Here is a 22,117-nt window from a genome sequence, read left to right as displayed (position 1 = left end):
TGATAACAGATGCCGTAGCAATCAATTCATGGAGTGAATTGTATGTTTTGAGATAGTCTGTCTCTGACAAGCAAGCGCAGGTGATATAGGTGCGAACACAGGAAGCTTGCAGCCCCTCGCTGCCTGCAGACACAGAGCAGCCACACTGAGAGAGCGGCCTAAGCCGTAGGCGAAATGTGCTCATTCGCTTTGGTGCGACGTGGAACTATAAATAAGGCTGCCACTAGCGTGAGCGTTGCGTGAGCGTCGGAAAAGTCGGCTGCATGGGTGATTGCCAAGTTTGGGGAGCGTTTCGGAGTATGATCAGTGCAATGGAGACGCGGAAACTTGTTGTGGCCCGGTGTTTTGCAGTTGGACGACAAGAGTGGTACACAGTAGCAAAGAGCGAGGCACTGAGATGGCATGAACAATGGAGTGCACAATGGGGCTCGAGATGTGCTTGTTATCTCAGGTGCTGTGTGATTGTCGACAAGGAGTGAAATGGACCAATTTGTGACCGCCCTTTCAATTTAAGACGTTAAAAACAGACGGAATTTGCATTCGTAATACCAGAGCATCGAAACTACTTGGAACTCTTGTGTATATGAACGTGTCCGCGCCTTTGTACTCTGGTACCTTCGCCGCTACAAACCAACCAACCATCGTGTCCGTGCACATCAGAGTCGCAAAGAATGGAGAATAGGCAGGCTTTGTCGTGTGTGCAGCCGTAGCTCAGTTGGCAGATCGTTCGCTTAGTGTGTGAAAGGTCTCGGGTTCAAGCCCCGGCGCCTACATGTTTTGTGGTCAGTGCATGGTAAGTGCTGGTCGCGGCGAACCTAAAGGCACGCAAGAAGTTGCAAAACCAGCGTCACAGACTGATGTGATGTGTACTGACATAAGGAGAGCAAGATGTAAGTGTGGGGACCGGCTGTTATCGAGGTGTCATCGAGTGCAGATCTGTCTAAGGTATCAAGGCTTAACGTCATTGAAGTCTAGAGAGTGGACAACACGTTCGTCATACTCAGAGCGATGTCCGAACTCTATTTTCGACGTTATGCGTGCCACTTTCATTGTGGCCAACTACGATTCGATACAGAATGCACGAAACCTGAAAGACACCCTCACTGATACATAGAGAGTAGGATTTGTCTGCGGAATAATGGGAGTGCAAGGGTCTGTGACGTTGATATGGCTGTATGCAGCACTATTAGTCACCGGGGGGGGTGGGCGTAGCTCAGGTGGTAGAGCGCTCGGTTGGCGTGCGAGAGGTACTGGGATCGATACCCAGCGCCTCCAGAATTTTTAACACACCTACATTCGCACCTTGCCATGCAAGTGGAATAATTCACAACTAGCAGAGGTGTCTAGGCAGATACAAGCGAACGATTAGCATCCACAATTGGCAAGCGTGCTTTTATTCGTGCGCAGGAAGCACCCTCCTCCCACACCTACACTTAATTTAGAAACAGTACAAGTGTTCCCATAATATTCTCAAGCCTACGTCGGAAAGATATGCCTTTTGCCGAGTTCACGTAAATCCCACTGCACGTTCCCATTCTTTGCGTGCAGTCGGCTGCTACTGGTGTTGCTGGTTGTGACTGCTGATAACAGATGCCGTAGCAATCAATTCATGGAGTGAATTGTATGTTTTGAGATAGTCTGTCTCTGACAAGCAAGCGCAGGTGATATAGGTGCGAACACAGGAAGCTTGCAGCCCCTCGCTGCCTGCAGACACAGAGCAGCCACACTGAGAGAGCGGCCTAAGCCGTAGGCGAAATGTGCTCATTCGCTTTGGTGCGACGTGGAACTATAAATAAGGCTGCCACTAGCGTGAGCGTTGCGTGAGCGTCGGAAAAGTCGGCTGCATGGGTGATTGCCAAGTTTGGGGAGCGTTTCGGAGTATGATCAGTGCAATGGAGACGCGGAAACTTGTTGTGGCCCAGTGTTTTGCAGTTGGACGACAAGAGTGGTACACAGTAGCAAAGAGCGAGGCACTGAGATGGCATGAACAATGGAGTGCACAATGGGGCTCGAGATGTGCTTGTTATCTCAGGTGCTGTGTGATTGTCGACAAGGAGTGAAATGGACCAATTTGTGACCGCCCTTTCAATTTAAGACGTTAAAAACAGACGGAATTTGCATTCGTAATACCAGAGCATCGAAACTACTTGGAACTCTTGTGTATATGAACGTGTCCGCGCCTTTGTACTCTGGTACCTTCGCCGCTACAAACCAACCAACCATCGTGTCCGTGCACATCAGAGTCGCAAAGAATGGAGAATAGGCAGGCTTTGTCGTGTGTGCAGCCGTAGCTCAGTTGGCAGATCGTTCGCTTAGTGTGTGAAAGGTCTCGGGTTCAAGCCCCGGCGCCTACATGTTTTGTGGTCAGTGCATGGTAAGTGCTGGTCGCGGCGAACCTAAAGGCACGCAAGAAGTTGCAAAACCAGCGTCACAGACTGATATGATGTGTACTGACATAAGGAGAGCAAGATGTAAGTGTGGGGACCGGCTGTTATCGAGGTGTCATCGAGTGCAGATCTGTCTAAGGTATCAAGGCTTAACGTCATTGAAGTCTAGAGAGTGGACAACACGTTCGTCATACTCAGAGCGATGTCCGAACTCTATTTTCGACGTTATGCGTGCCACTTTCATTGTGGCCAACTACGATTCGATACAGAATGCACGAAACCTGAAAGACACCCTCACTGATACATAGAGAGTAGGATTTGTCTGCGGAATAATGGGAGTGCAAGGGTCTGTGACGTTGATATGGCTGTATGTAGCACTATTAGTCACCGGGGGGTGGGCGTAGCTCAGGTGGTAGAGCGCTCGGTTGGCGTGCGAGAGGTACTGGGATCGATACCCAGCGCCTCCAGAATTTTTAACACACCTACATTCGCACCTTGCCATGCAAGTGGAATAATTCACAACTAGCAGAGGTGTCTAGGCAGATACAAGCGAACGATTAGCATCCACAATTGGCAAGCGTGCTTTTATTCGTGCGCAGGAAGCACCCTCCTCCCACACCTACACTTAATTTAGAAACAGTACAAGTGTTCCCATAATATTCTCAAGCCTACGTCGGAAAGATATGCCTTTGGCCGAGTTCACGTAAATCCCACTGCACGTTCCCATTCTTTGCGTGCAGTCGGCTGCTACTGGTGTTGCTGGTTGTGACTGCTGATAACAGATGCCGTAGCAATCAATTCATGGAGTGAATTGTATGTTTTGAGATAGTCTGTCTCTGACAAGCAAGCGCAGGTGATATAGGTGCGAACACAGGAAGCTTGCAGCCCCTCGCTGCCTGCAGACACAGAGCAGCCACACTGAGAGAGCGGCCTAAGCCGTAGGCGAAATGTGCTCATTCGCTTTGGTGCGACGTGGAACTATAAATAAGGCTGCCACTAGCGTGAGCGTTGCGTGAGCGTCGGAAAAGTCGGCTGCATGGGTGATTGCCAAGTTTGGGGAGCGTTTCGGAGTATGATCAGTGCAATGGAGACGCGGAAACTTGTTGTGGCCCAGTGTTTTGCAGTTGGACGACAAGATTGGTACACAGTAGCAAAGAGCGAGGCACTGAGATGGCATGAACAATGGAGTGCACAATGGGGCTCGAGATGTGCTTGTTATCTCAGGTGCTGTGTGATTGTCGACAAGGAGTGAAATGGACCAATTTTTGACCGCCCTTTCAATTTAAGACGTTAAAAACAGACGGAATTTGCATTCGTAATACCAGAGCATCGAAACTACTTGGAACTCTTGTGTATATGAACGTGTCCGCGCCTTTGTACTCTGGTACCTTCGCCGCTACAAACCAACCAACCATCGTGTCCGTGCACATCAGAGTCGCAAAGAATGGAGAATAGGCAGGCTTTGTCGTGTGTGCAGCCGTAGCTCAGTTGGCAGATCGTTCGCTTAGTGTGTGAAAGGTCTCGGGTTCAAGCCCCGGCGCCTACATGTTTTGTGGTCAGTGCATGGTAAGTGCTGGTCGCGGCGAACCTAAAGGCACGCAAGAAGTTGCAAAACCAGCGTCACAGACTGATATGATGTGTACTGACATAAGGAGAGCAAGATGTAAGTGTGGGGACCGGCTGTTATCGAGGTGTCATCGAGTGCAGATCTGTCTAAGGTATCAAGGCTTAACGTCATTGAAGTCTAGAGAGTGGACAACACGTTCGTCATACTCAGAGCGATGTCCGAACTCTATTTTCGACGTTATGCGTGCCACTTTCATTGTGGCCAACTACGATTCGATACAGAATGCACGAAACCTGAAAGACACCCTCACTGATACATAGAGAGTAGGATTTGTCTGCGGAATAATGGGAGTGCAAGGGTCTGTGACGTTGATATGGCTGTATGTAGCACTATTAGTCACCGGGGGGTGGGCGTAGCTCAGGTGGTAGAGCGCTCGGTTGGCGTGCGAGAGGTACTGGGATCGATACCCAGCGCCTCCAGAATTTTTAACACACCTACATTCGCACCTTGCCATGCAAGTGGAATAATTCACAACTAGCAGAGGTGTCTAGGCAGATACAAGCGAACGATTAGCATCCACAATTGGCAAGCGTGCTTTTATTCGTGCGCAGGAAGCACCCTCCTCCCACACCTACACTTAATTTAGAAACAGTACAAGTGTTCCCATAATATTCTCAAGCCTACGTCGGAAAGATATGCCTTTGGCCGAGTTCACGTAAATCCCACTGCACGTTCCCATTCTTTGCGTGCAGTCGGCTGCTACTGTGTTGCTGGTTGTGACTGCTGATAACAGATGCCGTAGCAATCAATTCATGGAGTGAATTGTATGTTTTGAGATAGTCTGTCTCTGACAAGCAAGCGCAGGTGATATAGGTGCGAACACAGGAAGCTTGCAGCCCCTCGCTGCCTGCAGACACAGAGCAGCCACACTGAGAGAGCGGCCTAAGCCGTAGGCGAAATGTGCTCATTCGCTTTGGTGCGACGTGGAACTATAAATAAGGCTGCCACTAGCGTGAGCGTTGCGTGAGCGTCGGAAAAGTCGGCTGCATGGGTGATTGCCAAGTTTGGGGAGCGTTTCGGAGTATGATCAGTGCAATGGAGACGCGGAAACTTGTTGTGGCCCAGTGTTTTGCAGTTGGACGACAAGAGTGGTACACAGTAGCAAAGAGCGAGGCACTGAGATGGCATGAACAATGGAGTGCACAATGGGGCTCGAGATGTGCTTGTTATCTCAGGTGCTGTGTGATTGTCGACAAGGAGTGAAATGGACCAATTTGTGACCGCCCTTTCAATTTAAGACGTTAAAAACAGACGGAATTTGCATTCGTAATACCAGAGCATCGAAACTACTTGGAACTCTTGTGTATATGAACGTGTCCGCGCCTTTGTACTCTGGTACCTTCGCCGCTACAAACCAACCAACCATCGTGTCCGTGCACATCAGAGTCGCAAAGAATGGAGAATAGGCAGGCTTTGTCGTGTGTGCAGCCGTAGCTCAGTTGGCAGATCTTTCGCTTAGTGTGTGAAAGGTCTCGGGTTCAAGCCCCGGCGCCTACATGTTTTGTGGTCAGTGCATGGTAAGTGCTGGTCGCGGCGAACCTAAAGGCACGCAAGAAGTTGCAAAACCAGCGTCACAGACTGATATGATGTGTACTGACATAAGGAGAGCAAGATGTAAGTGTGGGGACCGGCTGTTATCGAGGTGTCATCGAGTGCAGATCTGTCTAAGGTATCAAGGCTTAACGTCATTGAAGTCTAGAGAGTGGACAACACGTTCGTCATACTCAGAGCGATGTCCGAACTCTATTTTCGACGTTATGCGTGCCACTTTCATTGTGGCCAACTACGATTCGTTACAGAATGCACGAAACCTGAAAGACACCCTCACTGATACATAGAGAGTAGGATTTGTCTGCGGAATAATGGGAGTGCAAGGGTCTGTGACGTTGATATGGCTGTATGTAGCACTATTAGTCACCGGGGGGTGGGCGTAGCTCAGGTGGTAGAGCGCTCGGTTGGCGTGCGAGAGGTACTGGGATCGATACCCAGCGCCTCCAGAATTTTTAACACACCTACATTCGCACCTTGCCATGCAAGTGGAATAATTCACAACTAGCAGAGGTGTCTAGGCAGATACAAGCGAACGATTAGCATCCACAATTGGCAAGCGTGCTTTTATTCGTGCGCAGGAAGCACCCTCCTCCCACACCTACACTTAATTTAGAAGCAGTACAAGTGTTCCCATAATATTCTCAAGCCTACGTCGGAAAGATATGCCTTTTGCCGAGTTCACGTAAATCCCACTGCACGTTCCCATTCTTTGCGTGCAGTCGGCTGCTACTGGTGTTGCTGGTTGTGACTGCTGATAACAGATGCCGTAGCAATCAATTCATGGAGTGAATTGTATGTTTTGAGATAATCTGTCTCTGACAAGCAAGCGCAGGTAATATAGGTGCGAACACAGGAAGCTTGCAGCCCCTCGCTGCCTGCAGACACAGAGCAGCCACACTGAGAGAGCGGCCTAAGCCGTAGGCGAAATGTGCTCATTCGCTTTGGTGCGACGTGGAACTATAAATAAGGCTGCCACTAGCGTGAGCGTTGCGTGAGCGTCGGAAAAGTCGGCTGCATGGGTGATTGCCAAGTTTGGGGAGCGTTTCGGAGTATGATCAGTGCAATGGAGACGCGGAAACTTGTTGTGGCCCGGTGTTTTGCAGTTGGACGACAAGAGTGGTGCACAGTAGCAAAGAGCGAGGCACTGAGATGGCATGAACAATGGAGTGCACATTGGGGCTCGAGATGTGCTTGTTATCTCAGGTGCTGTGTGATTGTCGACAAGGAGTGAAATGGACCAATTTGTGACCGCCCTTTCAATTTAATACGTTAAAAACAGACGGAATTTGCATTCGTAATACCAGAGCATCGAAACTACTTGGAACTCTTGTGTATATGAACGTGTCCGCGCCTTTGTACTCTGGTACCTTCGCCGCTACAAACCAACCAACCATCGTGTCCGTGCACATCAGAGTCGCAAAGAATGGAGAATAGGCAGGCTTTGTCGTGTGTGCAGCCGTAGCTCAGTTGGCAGATCGTTCGCTTAGTGTGTGAAAGGTCTCGGGTTCAAGCCCCGGCGCCTACATGTTTTGTGGTCAGTGCATGGTAAGTGCTGGTCGCGGCGAACCTAAAGGCACGCAAGAAGTTGCAAAACCAGCGTCACAGACTGATATGATGTGTACTGACATAAGGAGAGCAAGATGTAAGTGTGGGGACCGGCTGTTATCGAGGTGTCATCGAGTGCAGATCTGTCTAAGGTATCAAGGCTTAACGTCATTGAAGTCTAGAGAGTGGACAACACGTTCGTCATACTCAGAGCGATGTCCGAACTCTATTTTCGACGTTATGCGTGCCACTTTCATTGTGGCCAACTACGATTCGATACAGAATGCACGAAACCTGAAAGACACCCTCACTGATACATAGAGAGTAGGATTTGTCTGCGGAATAATGGGAGTGCAAGGGTCTGTGACGTTGATATGGCTGTATGTAGCACTATTAGTCACCGGGGGGTGGGCGTAGCTCAGGTGGTAGAGCGCTCGGTTGGCGTGCGAGAGGTACTGGGATCGATACCCAGCGCCTCCAGAATTTTTAACACACCTACATTCGCACCTTGCCATGCAAGTGGAATAATTCACAACTAGCAGAGGTGTCTAGGCAGATACAAGCGAACGATTAGCATCCACAATTGGCAAGCGTGCTTTTATTCGTGCGCAGGAAGCACCCTCCTCCCACACCTACACTTAATTTAGAAACAGTACAAGTGTTCCCATAATATTCTCAAGCCTACGTCGGAAAGATATGCCTTTGGCCGAGTTCACGTAAATCCCACTGCACGTTCCCATTCTTTGCGTGCAGTCGGCTGCTACTGTGTTGCTGGTTGTGACTGCTGATAACAGATGCCGTAGCAATCAATTCATGGAGTGAATTGTATGTTTTGAGATAGTCTGTCTCTGACAAGCAAGCGCAGGTGATATAGGTGCGAACACAGGAAGCTTGCAGCCCCTCGCTGCCTGCAGACACAGAGCAGCCACACTGAGAGAGCGGCCTAAGCCGTAGGCGAAATGTGCTCATTCGCTTTGGTGCGACGTGGAACTATAAATAAGGCTGCCACTAGCGTGAGCGTTGCGTGAGCGTCGGAAAAGTCGGCTGCATGGGTGATTGCCAAGTTTGGGGAGCGTTTCGGAGTATGATCAGTGCAATGGAGACGCGGAAACTTGTTGTGGCCCAGTGTTTTGCAGTTGGACGACAAGAGTGGTACACAGTAGCAAAGAGCGAGGCACTGAGATGGCATGAACAATGGAGTGCACAATGGGGCTCGAGATGTGCTTGTTATCTCAGGTGCTGTGTGATTGTCGACAAGGAGTGAAATGGACCAATTTGTGACCGCCCTTTCAATTTAAGACGTTAAAAACAGACGGAATTTGCATTCGTAATACCAGAGCATCGAAACTACTTGGAACTCTTGTGTATATGAACGTGTCCGCGCCTTTGTACTCTGGTACCTTCGCCGCTACAAACCAACCAACCATCGTGTCCGTGCACATCAGAGTCGCAAAGAATGGAGAATAGGCAGGCTTTGTCGTGTGTGCAGCCGTAGCTCAGTTGGCAGATCTTTCGCTTAGTGTGTGAAAGGTCTCGGGTTCAAGCCCCGGCGCCTACATGTTTTGTGGTCAGTGCATGGTAAGTGCTGGTCGCGGCGAACCTAAAGGCACGCAAGAAGTTGCAAAACCAGCGTCACAGACTGATATGATGTGTACTGACATAAGGAGAGCAAGATGTAAGTGTGGGGACCGGCTGTTATCGAGGTGTCATCGAGTGCAGATCTGTCTAAGGTATCAAGGCTTAACGTCATTGAAGTCTAGAGAGTGGACAACACGTTCGTCATACTCAGAGCGATGTCCGAACTCTATTTTCGACGTTATGCGTGCCACTTTCATTGTGGCCAACTACGATTCGTTACAGAATGCACGAAACCTGAAAGACACCCTCACTGATACATAGAGAGTAGGATTTGTCTGCGGAATAATGGGAGTGCAAGGGTCTGTGACGTTGATATGGCTGTATGTAGCACTATTAGTCACCGGGGGGTGGGCGTAGCTCAGGTGGTAGAGCGCTCGGTTGGCGTGCGAGAGGTACTGGGATCGATACCCAGCGCCTCCAGAATTTTTAACACACCTACATTCGCACCTTGCCATGCAAGTGGAATAATTCACAACTAGCAGAGGTGTCTAGGCAGATACAAGCGAACGATTAGCATCCACAATTGGCAAGCGTGCTTTTATTCGTGCGCAGGAAGCACCCTCCTCCCACACCTACACTTAATTTAGAAGCAGTACAAGTGTTCCCATAATATTCTCAAGCCTACGTCGGAAAGATATGCCTTTTGCCGAGTTCACGTAAATCCCACTGCACGTTCCCATTCTTTGCGTGCAGTCGGCTGCTACTGGTGTTGCTGGTTGTGACTGCTGATAACAGATGCCGTAGCAATCAATTCATGGAGTGAATTGTATGTTTTGAGATAATCTGTCTCTGACAAGCAAGCGCAGGTAATATAGGTGCGAACACAGGAAGCTTGCAGCCCCTCGCTGCCTGCAGACACAGAGCAGCCACACTGAGAGAGCGGCCTAAGCCGTAGGCGAAATGTGCTCATTCGCTTTGGTGCGACGTGGAACTATAAATAAGGCTGCCACTAGCGTGAGCGTTGCGTGAGCGTCGGAAAAGTCGGCTGCATGGGTGATTGCCAAGTTTGGGGAGCGTTTCGGAGTATGATCAGTGCAATGGAGACGCGGAAACTTGTTGTGGCCCGGTGTTTTGCAGTTGGACGACAAGAGTGGTGCACAGTAGCAAAGAGCGAGGCACTGAGATGGCATGAACAATGGAGTGCACATTGGGGCTCGAGATGTGCTTGTTATCTCAGGTGCTGTGTGATTGTCGACAAGGAGTGAAATGGACCAATTTGTGACCGCCCTTTCAATTTAATACGTTAAAAACAGACGGAATTTGCATTCGTAATACCAGAGCATCGAAACTACTTGGAACTCTTGTGTATATGAACGTGTCCGCGCCTTTGTACTCTGGTACCTTCGCCGCTACAAACCAACCAACCATCGTGTCCGTGCACATCAGAGTCGCAAAGAATGGAGAATAGGCAGGCTTTGTCGTGTGTGCAGCCGTAGCTCAGTTGGCAGATCGTTCGCTTAGTGTGTGAAAGGTCTCGGGTTCAAGCCCCGGCGCCTACATGTTTTGTGGTCAGTGCATGGTAAGTGCTGGTCGCGGCGAACCTAAAGGCACGCAAGAAGTTGCAAAACCAGCGTCACAGACTGATATGATGTGTACTGACATAAGGAGAGCAAGATGTAAGTGTGGGGACCGGCTGTTATCGAGGTGTCATCGAGTGCAGATCTGTCTAAGGTATCAAGGCTTAACGTCATTGAAGTCTAGAGAGTGGACAACACGTTCGTCATACTCAGAGCGATGTCCGAACTCTATTTTCGACGTTATGCGTGCCACTTTCATTGTGGCCAACTACGATTCGATACAGAATGCACGAAACCTGAAAGACACCCTCACTGATACATAGAGAGTAGGATTTGTCTGCGGAATAATGGGAGTGCAAGGGTCTGTGACGTTGATATGGCTGTATGTAGCACTATTAGTCACCGGGGGGGTGGGCGTAGCTCAGGTGGTAGAGCGCTCGGTTGGCGTGCGAGAGGTACTGGGATCGATACCCAGCGCCTCCAGAATTTTTAACACACCTACATTCGCACCGTGCCATGCAAGTGGAAAAATTCACAACTAGCAGAGGTGTCTAGGCAGATACAAGCGAACGATTAGCATCCACAATTGGCAAGCGTGCTTTTATTCGTGCGCAGGAAGCACCCTCCTCCCACACCTACACTTAATTTAGAAACAGTACAAGTGTTCCCATAATATTCTCAAGCCTACGTCGGAAAGATATGCCTTTTGCCGAGTTCACGTAAATCCCACTGCACGTTCCCATTCTTTGCGTGCAGTCGGCTGCTACTGGTGTTGCTGGTTGTGACTGCTGATAACAGATGCCGTAGCAATCAATTCATGGAGTGAATTGTATGTTTTGAGATAGTCTGTCTCTGACAAGCAAGCGCAGGTGATATAGGTGCGAACACAGGAAGCTTGCAGCCCCTCGCTGCCCGCAGACACAGAGCAGCCACACTGAGAGAGCGGCCTAAGCCGTAGGCGAAATGTGCTCATTCGCTTTGGTGCGACGTGGAACTATAAATAAGGCTGCCACTAGCGTGAGCGTTGCGTGAGCGTCGTGTAAAGTCGGAAAAGTCGGCTGCATGGGTGATTGCCAAGTTTGGGGAGCGTTTCGGAGTATGATCAGTGCAATGGAGACGCGGAAACTTCTTGTGGCCCAGTGTTTTGCAGTTGGACGACAAGAGTGGTACACAGTAGCAAAGAGCGAGGCACTGAGATGGCATGAACAATGGAGTGCACAATGGGGCTCGAGATGTGCTTGTTATCTCAGGTGCTGTGTGATTGTCGACAAGGAGTGAAATGGACCAATTTGTGACCGCCCTTTCAATTTAAGACGTTAAAAACAGACGGAATTTGCATTCGTAATACCAGAGCATCGAAACTACTTGGAACTCTTGTGTATATGAACGTGTCCGCGCCTTTGTACTCTGGTACCTTCGCTGCTACAAACCAACCAACCATCGTGTCCGTGCACATCAGAGTCGCAAAGAATGGAGAATAGGCAGGCTTTGTCGTGTGTGCAGCCGTAGCTCAGTTGGCAGATCGTTCGCTTAGTGTGTGAAAGGTCTCGGGTTCAAGCCCCGGCGCCTCCATGTTTTGTGGTCAGTGCATGGTAAGTGCTGGTCGCGGCGAACCTAAAGGCACGCAAGAAGTTGCAAAACCAGCGTCACAGACTGATATGATGTGTACTGACATAAGGAGAGCAAGATGTAAGTGTGGGGACCGGCTGTTATCGAGGTGTCATCGAGTGCAGATCTGTCTAAGGTATCAAGGCTTAACGTCATTGAAGTCTAGAGAGTGGACAACACGTTCGTCATACTCAGAGCGATGTCCGAACTCTATTTTCGACGTTATGCGTGCCACTTTCATTGTGGCCAACTACGATTCGATACAGAATGCACGAAACCTGAAAGACACCCTCACTGATACATAGAGAGTAGGATTTGTCTGCGGAATAATGGGAGTGCAAGGGTCTGTGACGTTGATATGGCTGTATGTAGCACTATTAGTCACCGGGGGGGTGGGCGTAGCTCAGGTGGTAGAGCGCTCGGTTGGCGTGCGAGAGGTACTGGCATCGATACCCAGCGCCTCCAGAATTTTTAACACACCTACATTCGCACCTTGCCATGCAAGTGGAATAATTCACAACTAGCAGAGGTGTCTAGGCAGATACAAGCGAACGATTAGCATCCACAATTGGCAAGCGTGCTTTTATTCGTGCGCAGGAAGCACCCTCCTCCCACACCTACACTTAATTTAGAAACAGTACAAGTGTTCCCATAATATTCTCAAGCCTACGTCGGAAAGATATGCCTTTTGCCGAGTTCACGTAAATCCCACTGCACGTTCCCATTCTTTGTGTGCAGTCGGCTGCTACTGGTGTTGCTGGTTGTGACTGCTGATAACAGATGCCGTAGCAATCAATTCATGGAGTGAATTGTATGTTTTGAGATAGTCTGTCTCTGACAAGCAAGCGCAGGTGATATAGGTGCGAACACAGGAAGCTTGCAGCCCCTCGCTGCCTGCAGACACAGAGCAGCCACACTGAGAGAGGGGCCTAAGCCGTAGGCGAAATGTGCTCATTCGCTTTGGTGCGACGTGGAACTATAAATAAGGCTGCCACTAGCGTGAGCGTTGCGTGAGCGTCGTGTAAAGTCGGAAAAGTCGGCTGCATGGGTGATTGCCAAGTTTGGGGAGCGTTTCGGAGTATGATCAGTGCAATGGAGACGCGGAAACTTGTTGTGGCCCAGTGTTTTGCAGTTGGACGACAAGAGTGGTACACAGTAGCAAAGAGCGAGGCACTGAGATGGCATGAACAATGGAGTGCACAATGGGGCTCGAGATGTGCTTGTTATCTCAGGTGCTGTGTGATTGTCGACAAGGAGTGAAATGGACCAATTTGTGACCGCCCTTTCAATTTAAGACGTTAAAAACAGACGGAATTTGCATTCGTAATACCAGAGCATCGAAACTACTTGGAACTCTTGTGTATATGAACGTGTCCGCGCCTTTGTACTCTGGTACCTTCGCCGCTACAAACCAACCAACCATCGTGTCCGTGCACATCAGAGTCGCAAAGAATGGAGAATAGGCAGGCTTTGTCGTGTGTGCAGCCGTAGCTCAGTTGGCAGATCGTTCGCTTAGTGTGTGAAAGGTCTCGGGTTCAAGCCCCGGCGCCTACATGTTTTGTGGTCAGTGCATGGTAAGTGCTGGTCGCGGCGAACCTAAAGGCACGCAAGAAGTTGCAAAACCAGCGTCACAGACTGATATGATGTGTACTGACATAAGGAGAGCAAGATGTAAGTGTGGGGACCGGCTGTTATCGAGGTGTCATCGAGTGCAGATCTGTCTAAGGTATCAAGGCTTAACGTCATTGAAGTCTAGAGAGTGGACAACACGTTCGTCATACTCAGAGCGATGTCCGAACTCTATTTTCGACGTTATGCGTGCCACTTTCATTGTGGCCAACTACGATTCGATACAGAATGCACGAAACCTGAAAGACACCCTCACTGATACATAGAGAGTAGGATTTGTCTGCGGAATAATGGGAGTGCAAGGGTCTGTGACGTTGATATGGCTGTATGTAGCACTATTAGTCACCGGGGGGGTGGGCGTAGCTCAGGTGGTAGAGCGCTCGGTTGGCGTGCGAGAGGTACTGGGATCGATACCCAGCGCCTCCAGAATTTTTAACACACCTACATTTGCACCTTGCCATGCAAGTGGAATAATTCACAACTAGCAGAGGTGTCTAGGCAGATACAAGCGAACGATTAGCATCCACAATTGGCAAGCATGCTTTTATTCGTGCGCAGGAAGCACCCTCCTCCCACACCTACACTTAATTTAGAAACAGTACAAGTGTTCCCATAATATTCTCAAGCCTACGTCGGAAAGATATGCCTTTTGCCGAGTTCACGTAAATCCCACTGCACGTTCCCATTCTTTGCGTGCAGTCGGCTGCTACTGGTGTTGCTGGTTGTGACTGCTGATAACAGATGCCGTAGCAATCAATTCATGGAGTGAATTGTATGTTTTGAGATAGTCTGTCTCTGACAAGCAAGCGCAGGTGATATAGGTGCGAACACAGGAAGCTTGCAGCCCCTCGCTGCCTGCAGACACAGAGCAGCCACACTGAGAGAGCGGCCGAAGCCGAAGGCGAAATGTGCTCATTCGCTTTGGTGCGACGTGGAACTATAAATAAGGCTGCCACTAGCGTGAGCGTCGTGTAAAGTCGGAAAAGTCGGCTGCATGGGTGATTGCCAAGTTTGGGGAGCGTTTCGGAGTATGATCAGTGCAATGGAGACGCGGAAACTTGTTGTGGCCCAGTGTTTTGCAGTTGGACGACAAGAGTGGTACACAGTAGCAAAGAGCGAGGCACTGAGATGGCATGAACAATGGAGTGCACAATGGGGCTCGAGATGTGCTTGTTATCTCAGGTGCTGTGTGATTGTCGACAAGGAGTGAAATGGACCAATTTGTGACCGCCCTTTCAATTTAAGACGTTAAAAACAGACGGAATTTGCATTCGTAATACCAGAGCATCGAAACTACTTGGAACTCTTGTGTATATGAACGTGTCCGCGCCTTTGTACTCTGGTACCTTCGCTGCTACAAACCAACCAACCATCGTCTCCGTGCACATCAGAGTCGCAAAGAATGGAGAATAGGCAGGCTTTGTCGTGTGTGCAGCCGTAGCTCAGTTGGCAGATCGTTCGCTTAGTGTGTGAAAGGTCTCGGGTTCAAGCCCCGGCGCCTACATGTTTTGTGGTCAGTGCATGGTAAGTGCTGGTCGCGGCGAACCTAAAGGCACGCAAGAAGTTGCAAAACCAGCGTCACAGACTGATATGATGTGTACTGACATAAGGAGAGCAAGATGTAAGTGTGGGGACCGGCTGTTATCGAGGTGTCATCGAGTGCAGATCTGTCTAAGGTATCAAGGCTTAACGTCATTGAAGTCTAGAGAGTGGACAACACGTTCGTCATACTCAGAGCGATGTCCGAACTCTATTTTCGACGTTATGCGTGCCACTTTCATTGTGGCCAACTACGATTCGATACAGAATGCACGAAACCTGAAAGACACCCTCACTGATACATAGAGAGTAGGATTTGTCTGCGGAATAATGGGAGTGCAAGGGTCTGTGACGTTGATATGGCTGTATGTAGCACTATTAGTCACCGGGGGGGTGGGCGTAGCTCAGGTGGTAGAGCGCTCGGTTGGCGTGCGAGAGGTACTGGGATCGATACCCAGCGCCTCCAGAATTTTTAACACACCTACATTTGCACCTTGCCATGCAAGTGGAATAATTCACAACTAGCAGAGGTGTCTAGGCAGATACAAGCGAACGATTAGCATCCACAATTGGCAAGCATGCTTTTATTCGTGCGCAGGAAGCACCCTCCTCCCACACCTACACTTAATTTAGAAACAGTACAAGTGTTCCCATAATATTCTCAAGCCTACGTCGGAAAGATATGCCTTTTGCCGAGTTCACGTAAATCCCACTGCACGTTCCCATTCTTTGCGTGCAGTCGGCTGCTACTGGTGTTGCTGGTTGTGACTGCTGATAACAGATGCCGTAGCAATCAATTCATGGAGTGAATTGTATGTTTTGAGATAGTCTGTCTCTGACAAGCAAGCGCAGGTGATATAGGTGCGAACACAGGAAGCTTGCAGCCCCTCGCTGCCTGCAGACACAGAGCAGCCACACTGAGAGAGCGGCCGAAGCCGAAGGCGAAATGTGCTCATTCGCTTTGGTGCGACGTGGAACTATAAATAAGGCTGCCACTAGCGTGAGCGTCGTGTAAAGTCGGAAAAGTCGGCTGCATGGGTGATTGCCAAGTTTGGGGAGCGTTTCGGAGTATGATCAGTGCAATGGAGACGCGGAAACTTGTTGTGGCCCAGTGTTTTGCAGTTGGACGACAAGAGTGGTACACAGTAGCAAAGAGCGAGGCACTGAGATGGCATGAACAATGGAGTGCACAATGGGGCTCGAGATGTGCTTGTTATCTCAGGTGCTGTGTGATTGTCGACAAGGAGTGAAATGGACCAATTTGTGACCGCCCTTTCAATTTAAGACGTTAAAAACAGACGGAATTTGCATTCGTAATACCAGAGCATCGAAACTACTTGGAACTCTTGTGTATATGAACGTGTCCGCGCCTTTGTACTCTGGTACCTTCGCTGCTACAAACCAACCAACCATCGTCTCCGTGCACATCAGAGTCGCAAAGAATGGAGAATAGGCAGGCTTTGTCGTGTGTGCAGCCGTAGCTCAGTTGGCAGATCGTTCGCTTAGTGTGTGAAAGGTCTCGGGTTCAAGCCCCGGCGCCTACATGTTTTGTGGTCAGTGCATGGTAAGTGCTGGTCGCGGCGAACCTAAAGGCACGCAAGAAGTTGCAAAACCAGCGTCACAGACTGATATGATGTGTACTGACATAAGGAGAGCAAGATGTAAGTGTGGGGACCGGCTGTTATCGAGGTGTCATCGAGTGCAGATCTGTCTAAGGTATCAAGGCTTAACGTCATTGAAGTCTAGAGAGTGGACAACACGTTCGTCATACTCAGAGCGATGTCCGAACTCTATTTTCGACGTTATGCGTGCCACTTTCATTGTGGCCAACTACGATTCGATACAGAATGCACGAAACCTGAAAGACACCCTCACTGATACATAGAGAGTAGGATTTGTCTGCGGAATAATGGGAGTGCAAGGGTCTGTGACGTTGATATGGCTGTATGTAGCACTATTAGTCACCGGGGGGGTGGGCGTAGCTCAGGTGGTAGAGCGCTCGGTTGGCGTGCGAGAGGTACTGGGATCGATACCCAGCGCCTCCAGAATTTTTAACACACCTACATTCGCACCTTGCCATGCAAGTGGAATAATTCACAACTAGCAGAGGTGTCTAGGCAGATACAAGCGAACGATTAGCATCCACAATTGGCAAGCGTGCTTTTATTCGTGCGCAGGAAGCACCCTCCTCCCACACCTACACTTAATTTAGAAACAGTACAAGTGTTCCCATAATATTCTCAAGCCTACGTCGGAAAGATATGCCTTTTGCCGAGTTCACGTAAATCCCACTGCACGTTCCCATTCTTTGCGTGCAGTCGGCTGCTACTGGTGTTGCTGGTTGTGACTGCTGATAACAGATGCCGTAGCAATCAATTCATGGAGTGAATTGTATGTTTTGAGATAGTCTGTCTCTGACAAGCAAGCGCAGGTGATATAGGTGCGAACACAGGAAGCTTGCAGCCCCTCGCTGCCTGCAGACACAGAGCAGCCACACTGAGAGAGCGGCCTAAGCCGTAGGCGAAATGTGCTCATTCGCTTTGGTGCGACGTGGAACTATAAATAAGGCTGCCACTAGCGTGAGCGTTGCGTGAGCGTCGGAAAAGTCGGCTGCATGGGTGATTGCCAAGTTTGGGGAGCGTTTCGGAGTATGATCAGTGCAATGGAGACGCGGAAACTTGTTGTGGCCCAGTGTTTTGCAGTTGGACGACAAGAGTGGTACACAGTAGCAAAGAGCGAGGCACTGAGATGGCATGAACAATGGAGTGCACAATGGGGCTCGAGATGTGCTTGTTATCTCAGGTGCTGTGTGATTGTCGACAAGGAGTGAAATGGACCAATTTGTGACCGCCCTTTCAATTTAAGACGTTAAAAACAGACGCAATTTGCATTCGTAATACCAGAGCATCGAAACTACTTGGAACTCTTGTGTATATGAACGTGTCCGCGCCTTTGTACTCTGGTACCTTCGCCGCTACAAACCAACCAACCATCGTGTCCGTGCACATCAGAGTCGCAAAGAATGGAGAATAGGCAGGCTTTGTCGTGTGTGCAGCCGTAGCTCAGTTGGCAGATCGTTCGCTTAGTGTGTGAAAGGTCTCGGGTTCAAGCCCCGGCGCCTACATGTTTTGTGGTCAGTGCATGGTAAGTGCTGGTCGCGGCGAACCTAAAGGCACGCAAGAAGTTGCAAAACCAGCGTCACAGACTGATATGATGTGTACTGACATAAGGAGAGCAAGATGTAAGTGTGGGGACCGGCTGTTATCGAGGTGTCATCGAGTGCAGATCTGTCTAAGGTATCAAGGCTTAACGTCATTGAAGTCTAGAGAGTGGACAACACGTTCGTCATACTCAGAGCGATGTCCGAACTCTATTTTCGACGTTATGCGTGCCACTTTCATTGTGGCCAACTACGATTCGATACAGAATGCACGAAACCTGAAAGACACCCTCACTGATACATAGAGAGTAGGATTTGTCTGCGGAATAATGGGAGTGCAAGGGTCTGTGACGTTGATATGGCTGTATGTAGCACTATTAGTCACCGGGGGGGGGGGGGTGGGCGTAGCTCAAGTGGTAGAGCGCTCGGTTGGCGTGCGAGAGGTGCTGGGATCGATACCCAGCGCCTCCAGAATTTTTAACACACCTACATTCGCACCTTGCCATGCAAGTGGAATAATTCACAACTAGCAGAGGTGTCTAGGCAGATACAAGCGAACGATTAGCATCCACAATTGGCAAGCGTGCTTTTATTCGTGCGCAGGAAGCACCCTCCTCCCACACCTACACTTAATTTAGAAACAGTACAAGTGTTCCCATAATATTCTCAAGCCTACGACGGAAAGATATGCCTTTTGCCGAGTTCACGTAAATCCCACTGCACGTTCCCATTCTTTGCGTGCAGTCGGCTGCTACTGGTGTTGCCGGTTGTGACTGCTGATAACAGATGCCGTAGCAATCAATTCATGGAGTGAATTGTATTTTTTGAGATAGTCTGTCACTGACAAGCAAGCGCAGGTGATATAGGTGCGAACACAGGAAGCTTGCAGCCCCTCGCTGCCTGCAGACACAGAGCAGCCACACTGAGAGAGCGGCCTAAGCCGTAGGCGAAATGTGCTCATTCGCTTTGGTGCGACGTGGAACTATAAATAAGGCTGCCACTAGCGTGAGCGTTGCGTGAGCGTCGTGTAAAGTCGGAAAAGTCGGCTGCATGGGTGATTGCCAAGTTTGGGGAGCGTTTCGGAGTATGATCAGTGCAATGGAGACGCGGAAACTTGTTGTGGCCCAGTGTTTTGCAGTTGGACGACAAGAGTGGTACACAGTAGCAAAGAGCGAGGCACTGAGATGGCATGAACAATGGAGTGCACAATGGGGCTCGAGATGTGCTTGTTATCTCAGGTGCTGTGTGATTGTCGACAAGGAGTGAAATGGACCAATTTGTGACCGCCCTTTCAATTTAAGACGTTAAAAACAGACGCAATTTGCATTCATAATACCAGAGCATCGAAACTACTTGGAACTCTTGTGTATATGAACGTGTCCGCGCCTTTGTACTCTGGTACCTTCGCCGCTACAAACCAACCAACCATCGTGTCCGTGCACATCAGAGTCGCAAAGAATGGAGAATAGGCAGGCTTTGTCGTGTGTGCAGCCGTAGCTCAGTTGGCAGATCGTTCGCTTAGTGTGTGAAAGGTCTCGGGTTCAAGCCCCGGCGCCTACATGTTTTGTGGTCAGTGCATGGTAAGTGCTGGTCGCGGCGAACCTAAAGGCACGCAAGAAGTTGCAAAACCAGCGTCACAGACTGATATGATGTGTACTGACATAAGGAGAGCAAGATGTAAGTGTGGGGACCGGCTGTTATCGAGGTGTCATCGAGTGCAGATCTGTCTAAGGTATCAAGGCTTAACGTCATTGAAGTCTAGAGAGTGGACAACACGTTCGTCATACTCAGAGCGATGTCCGAACTCTATTTTCGACGTTATGCGTGCCACTTTCATTGTGGCCAACTACGATTCGATACAGAATGCACGAAACCTGAAAGACACCCTCACTGATACATAGAGAGTAGGATTTGTCTGCGGAATAATGGGAGTGCAAGGGTCTGTGACGTTGATATGGCTGTATGTAGCACTATTAGTCACCGGGGGGGTGGGCGTAGCTCAGGTGGTAGAGCGCTCGGTTGGCGTGCGAGAGGTACTGGGATCGATACCCAGCGCCTCCAGAATTTTTAACACACCTACATTCGCACCTTGCCATGCAAGTGGAATAATTCACAACTAGCAGAGGTGTCTAGGCAGATACAAGCGAACGATTAGCATCCACAATTGGCAAGCGTGCTTTTATTCGTGCGCAGGAAGCACCCTCCTCCCACACCTACACTTAATTTAGAAACAGTACAAGTGTTCCCATAATATTCTCAAGCCTACGTCGGAAAGATATGCCTTTTGCCGAGTTCACGTAAATCCCACTGCACGTTCCCATTCTTTGCGTGCAGTCGGCTGCTACTGGTGTTGCTGGTTGTGACTGCTGATAACAGATGCCGTAGCAATCAATTCATGGAGTGAATTGTATGTTTTGAGATAGTCTGTCTCTGACAAGCAAGCGCAGGTGATATAGGTGCGAACACAGGAAGCTTGCAGCCCCTCGCTGCCTGCAGACACAGAGCAGCCACACTGAGAGAGCGGCCTAAGCCGTAGGCGAAATGTGCTCATTCGCTTTGGTGCGACGTGGAACTATAAATAAGGCTGCCACTAGCGTGAGCGTTGCGTGAGCGTCGGAAAAGTCGGCTGCATGGGTGATTGCCAAGTTTGGGGAGCGTTTCGGAGTATGATCAGTGCAATGGAGACGCGGAAACTTGTTGTGGCCCAGTGTTTTGCAGTTGGACGACAAGAGTGGTACACAGTAGCAAAGAGCGAGGCACTGAGATGGCATGAACAATGGAGTGCACAATGGGGCTCGAGATGTGCTTGTTATCTCAGGTGCTGTGTGATTGTCGACAAGGAGTGAAATGGACCAATTTGTGACCGCCCTTTCAATTTAAGACGTTAAAAACAGACGCAATTTGCATTCGTAATACCAGAGCATCGAAACTACTTGGAACTCTTGTGTATATGAACGTGTCCGCGCCTTTGTACTCTGGTACCTTCGCCGCTACAAACCAACCAACCATCGTGTCCGTGCACATCAGAGTCGCAAAGAATGGAGAATAGGCAGGCTTTGTCGTGTGTGCAGCCGTAGCTCAGTTGGCAGATCGTTCGCTTAGTGTGTGAAAGGTCTCGGGTTCAAGCCCCGGCGCCTACATGTTTTGTGGTCAGTGCATGGTAAGTGCTGGTCGCGGCGAACCTAAAGGCACGCAAGAAGTTGCAAAACCAGCGTCACAGACTGATATGATGTGTACTGACATAAGGAGAGCAAGATGTAAGTGTGGGGACCGGCTGTTATCGAGGTGTCATCGAGTGCAGATCTGTCTAAGGTATCAAGGCTTAACGTCATTGAAGTCTAGAGAGTGGACAACACGTTCGTCATACTCAGAGCGATGTCCGAACTCTATTTTCGACGTTATGCGTGCCACTTTCATTGTGGCCAACTACGATTCGATACAGAATGCACGAAACCTGAAAGACACCCTCACTGATACATAGAGAGTAGGATTTGTCTGCGGAATAATGGGAGTGCAAGGGTCTGTGACGTTGATATGGCTGTATGTAGCACTATTAGTCACCGGGGGGGGGGGGGGGGGTGGGCGTAGCTCAAGTGGTAGAGCGCTCGGTTGGCGTGCGAGAGGTGCTGGGATCGATACCCAGCGCCTCCAGAATTTTTAACACACCTACATTCGCACCTTGCCATGCAAGTGGAATAATTCACAACTAGCAGAGGTGTCTAGGCAGATACAAGCGAACGATTAGCATCCACAATTGGCAAGCGTGCTTTTATTCGTGCGCAGGAAGCACCCTCCTCCCACACCTACACTTAATTTAGAAACAGTACAAGTGTTCCCATAATATTCTCAAGCCTACGACGGAAAGATATGCCTTTTGCCGAGTTCACGTAAATCCCACTGCACGTTCCCATTCTTT

Source organism: Schistocerca gregaria, chromosome 9 (assembly GCF_023897955.1).
Source record: "Schistocerca gregaria isolate iqSchGreg1 chromosome 9, iqSchGreg1.2, whole genome shotgun sequence".
Taxonomy (NCBI): Eukaryota; Metazoa; Arthropoda; class Insecta; order Orthoptera; family Acrididae; genus Schistocerca; species Schistocerca gregaria.
Note: the sequence above shows the minus strand (reverse complement) of the source record.